At 42.9% G+C, this 8,665-nt stretch overlaps 1 protein-coding gene across 2 annotated transcripts in view; it reads right to left on the bottom strand.

Moving 5' to 3' along the window:
• Positions 1-7,401: 7,401 nt before the first annotated feature.
• The window catches only part of LOC109932079 (protein phosphatase 1 regulatory subunit 1A-like), a 75,552-nt gene continuing 74,288 nt past the window's right edge, over positions 7,402-8,665 (bottom strand). For both annotated transcript variants that reach the window (XM_048616979.1, XM_048616978.1), the window contains exon 7: positions 7,402-7,741. The gene's annotated coding sequence lies outside the window, so the exon portion shown is untranslated. The remainder of the gene's footprint in view (positions 7,742-8,665) is intronic.

The following is an 8,665-nucleotide window of genomic DNA, read 5'->3' as shown; positions in this document are numbered from 1 at the left end:
TTCTATGAGAACCCCCCTCACTCTTCTAAATTCCAGTGAGTACAAGCCCAGTCAATCCAGTCTTTCCTCATATGTCAGTCCTACTATCCCGGGAATCAGTCTGGTGAACCTTCACTGGAATCCCTCAATCCCAAGAATGTCCTTCCTCACACTAGAAGACCAAAACTGTATACGATATGCAAAGTGTGGCCCACCAAGGCCATGTATAACTGCAGCAAGACATTCCTACTCTTACACTCAAATTCACTCACTATGAAGTCCACCATGCCATTAGCTTTCCTCACCACCTGCTGCACCTGCATGCCAACCTTCAGCGACTGTTCCACATGATCCCCCCGGGTCTCGTTGCACATGTCCTTTTCTTAAACTGTCACCATTCAGATAATAATCTGCATTCCTGTTTTTGCTAACAAAGTAGATAACCTCACATGTATCCACATTATATTGCATTTGCCAAGTATTTGACCACTCACCCAGCCTTTCAAAATCACCCTGAAGCCTCTTTGCATCCTCCTCAGAGCACACACTGCCACCCAGCTTAGTGTTGTCTGCAAATTTGGAGATATGGCATTCAATTCCTTCATCCAAATCATTAATGTAAATCGTGAATAGTTGGGTCTCAGCACTAAATCCTGCGGTACCCCACTTGTCACTGCCTGTCACTGAATTATTCCAACTCTCTGCTTCCTGTCTGCTGACCAGTTCTCTATCCATGTCCGATTCCACCCCCTTTGATTTTGTTTATTAATCTCTTGTGTGGGACCTTGTCAAAAACCTTTTGAAAGTCCAGATATACAACGTCCACTGATTCACCTTTGTCCATTCTACTGGACACATGTTCAAAAAATTCCAGAAGATTTGTCAAGCATGATTTCCCTTTAGCTAATCCTGTCACAGCTTTCCAAATGCTCAGTTATTACATCCTTAATAATTGACTCCAGCATTTTCCCCACTTCCAATGTCAGGCTAACTGTCCTATAACTTACGGTTCTCTCTCCCTCTGTTTTTAAAAAGTGGGATTAGGTTAGTTACCCTCCAGTCCATTGGAACTCTTCCAGAGTCTATAGAATGCGGGAAAATGATTTCAGTTTTTTTATTAGTTTCTGGTTTTCAATTAATTAAAGATCTTAAAACAATCAACATTTTTCTAATCAGTTATTAAGAAATACAAAGTGAGCAGGTAGATCATTCAGGATGTTATTGAAAAGTGGAAAAGGCTGAATAATCTCCAACTGCTCCTATTTTCCGAAAGTTGTCCAGTTGCTGATGCTAAATGGACAGATTTCAATTATATTCCTTTGATGAATAGGAGTATAACATTGGGATCTCCCTCTCCCTCATATCCAGTTGTGAACAGACATCCTGCTATCTCCGCCCTTAATTCCCTAGGTAACCTGTGATGCTTGCCATTTGGCCAGATAAATTTTCTAATTTGAGAGCTGTCAACATTTGACATCGGAATCTTCTTGTGACCTACTGATATTCTCTCCAATTTCTCTACAGCCATGTCCTTTACTATGCCACTGTGAAGACTGATGCTATGTCCATTATCTCCTTAAACTGATTTTCTCTTCAGTTCCTCACATGCCACATATCCCCTTGTTAACCACTTAGAGCTTGGAAGCACAGTTCACCAGGAGCAGATCCCTTTCCATACTTACTGAAATTCAACCTCCCATTCCTTATTTATTCACGAGTTATGGATATCGCTGACTGGCTCATCACTAATTGACCATCCCGAATAGGTGGTGGTGAGGCCTTCTTGAATTGCTGCAATTGTAGAACGTAAGAACTTCCACAGGGTTGTTTTGAAGGGAACTGAATGTTTTCATGTTTGAATATTCTTTGTCCTTAAACATCACTGCTCACAACCTAACGATATTTTGATAACTCTTTCCCAAATGCCAATTGACTTTACACCATTTCATTTCCCAGGACTGGCTATAGTGCTAATCATCATACCACAGATCCTGATTCAATCTCAGGCAAGGCTTTAGTACAACTGTTTCTGAATGAGCAGCAACTGGGGATATTCATTGATCTCTTCTGTAATCCCCCACAGTTGGGACATCCCAAGAGAGTGCAGGATCTCCACAGGGAACAAATCCTGGTTTGATTGTTGGAATTATCATTGTTGCCATCATCCTTGCTGCCATTGTCCTTGCCTTCAGTGGATTTCTGTGGAAGAGGAGAGGTGGGTAATGAGGACAGGGTCTTGAACTCTTAGATAGGAGCAGGTTTAACTGTGACAGCACAATTTAAGAATTCCCTCACAAGTAGAATACTTACACACAGTCCAAATATGTACTGGAAATGAAGAGACTTGGATGGAAGTGCCAATGGAATTCTTCAGGAGACCTAGGGGAGGGAAAGGGGCCCATAAACTGCGGAAGAGGATAATGGGAGAGTTGGATCACATACAGGGAATGAGGAGTCAAAGGTAATGAGGTAGTGAAAAAGTGGAATCTGCATTGAAAGAAACTAGGGTTGTGCTGGGTTTACAGGGTTTGAGAATATGAAGTGATGAGCGAGCTGGTTGGAACTGATGACGCCCCTGTGTGTACTCGAATTGTGTGGCTAAGGGAGCCGTGTGTAACTGTAGACCCCCCTATGTGTGGACAGCGCATGTGTGGGGTTACAGGAGCTATGTGTAACTCTATCCCCCGTGTTGTAAAATAGGTTTCTGTGGTTAAGAGTGGTTATTGAGATTTCAGTTCCTCCTGTGTGTTTACAGAGTAAGGGAGCTCATTGTAACTGTACTTCCTGCTATGTGTGGACAATATGCTTTTGTGGTTTAGGGATGAGTAGTTTTTGTCTGAATGCTCCTTTGTTTGTGTAACATTAAGCCAGCTGGTCCACGCAGGGTTTGAGTGCATGGTTGGGGATTCCATACGAGTCAGTCACTGTCTGTGGGTTCACTCTCAAGAAGGCCAATCTAAGGTCTGTGGGTACAAGGATAAGTGATTTCATTTCACTGACCTTGTCTTCAAAGTGAGTGTAGAATGCATTGAGCTCGTCATGTACAGATCTACTTTTGCCGCATGAAAGCCCATTATGTCACATAATCCTTGCCACAACCGACGGGTCCATGTGGTTGATCTGGTGTGTCCGATGGCCTTACAAAGATCATACCTGGGTATCCTGTATAGGTCAGGGTTATCGACTTGTACGCCTCAGACCTGGACTTCAGGAGGGAGTGGATCTCCCAGTTAATCCATGGTTTCCATTTGGGAAACATTCAGATTATCCTTTTCAACATGCAATCCTCAATATTTTTTCAGCATTATCTGCTTTCTTGTGGGCAGTGTTTGCCTGACAACTGAGCAACTATACATGTGTGCTGCTTGGGGCATGCATGGTTCCAGGAACTGACATCATCATGTAGACTTTATATGAGGCATGAAATGTGAATATGTTTGAGGAGGAATGCGGGAGATTTGAAAAGGCTTAAAAATGTCCATTGCGGAGGGTGGGAGCCTCTTGTGACACAGGGATAGTGAGTCTACCCCTTAATCAAGAGTCCTGGGTTAAAGTCCCATCTGCTCCAGAGTGTGTAATTACATCTCTGAATAGGTTGACTAGAAAGGTATGTTAATTTAAAAAATGACCATTGGAGGTAAGCAGTTGTTAGTTTCGCCAGAGACTACCTAGACAACAAATAAAAGGGAGGCAGGCTATACCAGGGCAGCCATTTTTGAAACGGACTGCTTTGCAGTTGAAGTGCTGCTGGTAGGTCTCAATGGGGGCCCAGGTGATTACCAGACATTATTGAGGAGGGCGAGCAGCAACAAGGTTAGGGCAAGGTAAGACTTCTTTAATTTCTTAAACCTGCTTGATGTTAAAGAGACAGTGATGGCAGTCAGTGGAGTGGTATGCCCTTCCTGTCAGATGTGGGAGGTCAAGGAACAGTCAAGTGTCCCTGGTGACTACATCTGCTGGAATTATGTCCGATTGCAGCTCCTCTCAGACAACCTTGATCATTTGGAGCGGCAAGTGGACAAACTGAGGAGCATATTGGAGGCAGAAAGTGTGATAGTAGCTTCAGAGAGGTGGTTATACTGCAGGTTCAGTCAGGTAGGTGGGTGAGCTAAGGTGGCCAAGGAGGTAATGCAGATAGTGCAGGAGTCTCCTGTGGCCATCCACCTCTCTAACAAGTATACCATTGTGGATAGTGTTTAGGGGATAGCGTCTCTGGGGAAAATAACAGCAGCAGCCAGATCTGTGGCACCACAAATGATTCTGCTGTAAAGCAGGGTATGGCAAAGTCCAAGCGATCAATTGTGATAGGGGACTCTGTAGTCAGGGGCACAGGCAGGCAGGCCCGAGTGAGATTCCAGGATGGTGTGTTTCCTTCCTGATATCCAGGCCAAAGACATCTTGAGCAATTTCTCAAAGGGGAGCGTGAGCAGCCAGAGGCCATTGTACACATTGGTACCAACGACACAGATAGAAAAAGGGATGAGGTCCTGCAGAGTGAATATAGGGAGTAAAAAGGTAGGACCTCAAGGATAGTAATCTCTGGATTACTCCTGGTGCCACATGATAGTGAGAGTAGCAATAGGGGGATAGGTGGATGAATGATTGGCAGAGGATTCAGGTTTTTGGATCATTGGGATTTCTTCTGGGGCAGAGGTGACCTATTACAAGAAGGATGAGTTGTGTCTGAACCAGAGGGAGACCAATACCCTGGCAAGGAGATTTGCTAGAACTACTCAGGGGGTAAACTAGCCTGAAAAGGGGGCTGGGACCCTAAACAGTAGTGAGACAAAAGAGAAATTTGAGGCCAGCATCGAAGTTAAGGAGACATAGATATGGAAGGGAAGAGCATGGCAGGGAATGAGGGAAGACAGATGAATTATAGTGCATTTATTTCAAGACACGAGACCCGATAGGTAATGCAGAGGAACTCAGGGAACATGAGACTGGGATATCATAGCTATTACAGAAACATGGCCGAGGGAGGGACAGGACTGGCGGCTCAATGTTCTGGGATCTAGATGCTAAAACAAGGATAGAGGGGAGGCAAAAGAGGAGAGAGAGCAGCATTTTTAACTAGGGAAAACATCACAGCAGTACTGAGAGGATATTCATGAGAGATCATTCACTGAAGTTATATGGGTTGAACTAAGAAATAAAGGTGTTATCACTTTGATGGGGTTATACGATAGCTCTCCAGTAGTCAGTGCGAAATTGAAGAGCAAATATGTAGGGAGATCCGCAGGTAGCTGTAAGAATAATAGGGTTGTAACAGGAGGGTATTTTGACTTTCCAAACATAGCACTATAGCAGTCCCAGTCTAAGGGCTGAGATTGGGAAGAATATGTTAATGGGTTCAGGAAAAACAAAATTCTCAATAAATATGTGGAGGGGTAAGAAGGAGCAAAACTCAACCTCCTCTTGGAAGATAAGGCAGGGAAAGTGACTAAGGTTTTAGTGGGGGAGCACTTTGGGACCAGTGACCATAATTCTATTAGTTTTAAAATAGTTATAGAAAAGCATAGGTCCATAAGTTAAAGTTCTAAATTGGGGCAAGGCCAATTTTGTTGGTATTAGACAGGGACTTTCAAAGGTTGATTGGGAGAGAGAGTTCACAGTAAAAGGGATATCTAGCAAGTGGATGGCTTTCAAAAGCAAGGTATTGAGAGTTCAGGCCAGCATGTTCCTGTCAGTATGAAGCACAAGGCTAGCAAGAGTAGGGAGCACTAGATGATTAGAGATATTGATATTCTGGTCAAGAAGAAGAAGGAGGCATATGTCAGGTATAGGCAGCTGGAATCAAATGAATTGTTTGAGGATTATAGGGGTGCAAGAGTACAGTTAAAAGTGAAATCAGGAGGGTAAAAGGGGACATGAGATACCTTTGGCAGATAAGGTAAAGGAGAATCTACAAGTGTATTAAGACCAAAAGAGTAACCAAAGGATGAGAACCCTTAAAGAACAGCGAAATTGTCTATGTGTGGAGTCACAGGAGATCGGTGAAATCCTAAACAAATACTTTTCATCAATATTTACTATGGATAAAGACATGGAAGCTGTGGACCTCTGGGAAGTAAATAGTGATGTCTTGAAAAAAGGACCAAAAACAGAAGTTGCTGGAAAAGTTCAGCAGGTCTGGCAGCATCTGTGAGGAATAAAATCAGAGTTAATGTTTCCGGTCTGGTGACCCTTAGAACCCAAAACTGGACCCGATACATTAACTCTTATATTTTTCTTCACAGATTCTGCCAGATCTGCTGAGCTTTTCCAGTAACACCTCTGATTTGTTCCTGATTTACAGCATCCGCAGTTCTTTCGGTTGTTATTATGTCTTGAAAAAGGTCAACGTAACAGAAGTGGTGGTGCTGGACGTATTAAGACACAAAGATAGGTAAACCCAGGGACCTGATCAAGAGCATCCCAGGCCATTGCAAGAAACTAGGAAGAAGATTACAAAGGAAATTTGATCAGATGGGCTGAGGAGTAGCAGATGGAGTTTAATCTAGATAAATGGCAGGTGCTACATTTTGGTAGGATAAATCAGAGGAGGACTTAATCACTTAAGGGTAAGGTCCTGGGGAGTGTTCCCACGCAAAGACACCTTGGAGTGCAGGTTCATAGTTCCTTAAAAAAATGGAGTCACAGGTAGACAGGATAGCAAAGAAGGCATTTGGTATGCTTGCCTTTATTGGTCAGTGCATTGAGCGTAGGAGGTGACCTTTAGAGGTTTATAAAGTCACATGAGGAATAGATTACATAAATAGCCAAGGTCATGACCTCAGGCGAGGAGAGTCCAAAACTAGAGGGCATAGTTTTAAGGTGAGAAGGGAAAGATATAAAACGGATCTAAGGGGTAACATTTGTATGGAATGAGCTGCCAGAAAGAGTGGTGGAGCTGGTGCAATTACACCATTTAAAAAACATTTGGACAGGTTCATGGATAGGCAAGATTGAGGGATATGGGCAAAATGCAGACAAATGGGACTAGTTCAGTTTTGGAAAGATGGTTGGCATGGTCACAATGGGACAAAGGGCCTATTTCTTTGCTGTATAGCCCTCGATGCATGACTGTATTACTTTTTTTTTAAATGGCAAAGGGAGAAAAACCAAAAGGAATCCCTCAGGGTTAATGCTGATGATCTTGTGCTGATATTAGTTCGGTGGAGTATCTCAACAGCATTGTCGATAAGATGTCCACTGTATGTTTCAACATTTGAAGTTCAGAAACTGCTCTGAATGTATTATTTATTACTTTTCATTGGATTTGGCTGTCACTGTCCATTACTTCCCACACCTAGTTGGCCTTGAAGGGCATAATTTGCTTGCCCCAGACTGAACCACATTGATATGATTTTGGTAAGATACGTAGACAGACCAGGTACTGATATCAGATTTCCTTCAATGACTGATATTTGAGAACATGAAAAATGTGAATTTAATGTTTATTATTATGGAGATTCATTTTATTAAAATTTTATTCATGTAACTTCGAATTTTAATCAGTGCCATGTTTGAATTTGAAGACATGGCCCCAGAGCATTATCCTTGACAAACGGATAACACATCCGGTGGAAGTTCCACTAAAGAAAAAGCTCCTCGTGAAACACATTTTTGATTGCATTGTCCTGGGAATCACTATTCAGGAAATTCGTGGATCAAGTTGCTGTCAGATGATAGAGAACACAGGCCATGTCGATAAGATTCAGAAGTTGAGGGAAAAACTGTCCTTCATTCAAGGAAAGCGACTCTCTGTCAGAGGTTCAGGCTGAAATTAAACAAGAATCCGAAATAAAACTACTGGAATTATTGAAATCCATCACAACATCAACATAGCAAAAGCAACATTTTGGGGGCGGGGGGAAGAATTGTAAAGTGATAAATGTTACCATGTACTATAACCAACTAAGATGCAGTTTAGACCAGCAGCAGTTAAATATTATTATTTTGTCCAGTTCAGACGTGATGTCCAGTGAACTGCAGGAATTCGGAAGCTACTTGTAAGGAAAAAAGAAGAGAGGTGTTTGGAGGATTTGCCTTGGCTGTTTTCAATGGAGCGTATATTTGAAGGTAAAATGCATTCACACTCAAGAGTTGGGCCCAAAAGTTGCATTGGATAGCATGGGGTAGAGAAACAATGCAGGGAGTTACAATCGTAATGAAAATGCTTGTAGTGTTTTGCCAAACAAAAAGCAACGATAATGTATTGAGTTGATAGTGAGTTAAAAAATAAAGACAGCTAATTACAAGAACCACAAAGTAATGTGAACGTTCAGAGGTTTGTGAAGAGGTGCTGATGGTCATATCAAGGTAATTTGAATGTGATTATCATCCAGTATTGGAAAGTAAAAACATGCAATTCCTTTGTGTAGAGCTGGATGAACACAGCAAGCCAAGCAGCATCAGAGGAGCAGGAAAGCTGACGTTTCGGGTCGAGACCCTTCTTCAGAAATGGGGGAGGGGAAGGGGATTCTGAAATAAATGCGGGTGGGGGGCGTGGATAGAAGATGGATAAAGGAGAAGATAGGTGGAGGGGAGACACACAGGTCAAAGAGGCGGGGATGGAGCCAGTAAAGGTGAATGTAGGTGGGGAGTTAGGGAGGGGATAGCTCGGTCCATGGAGGACGGACAGGTCAAGGAGGCGGGATGAGGCTAGTGGGTAGGAGATGGGGGTGGGGCTTGAGGTGGGAGG

This window comes from Rhincodon typus, chromosome 35 (assembly GCF_021869965.1).
Source record: "Rhincodon typus isolate 14 chromosome 35, sRhiTyp1.1, whole genome shotgun sequence".
Taxonomy (NCBI): domain Eukaryota; kingdom Metazoa; phylum Chordata; class Chondrichthyes; order Orectolobiformes; family Rhincodontidae; genus Rhincodon; species Rhincodon typus.
This window is presented reverse-complemented; position numbering and strand designations above follow the sequence as displayed.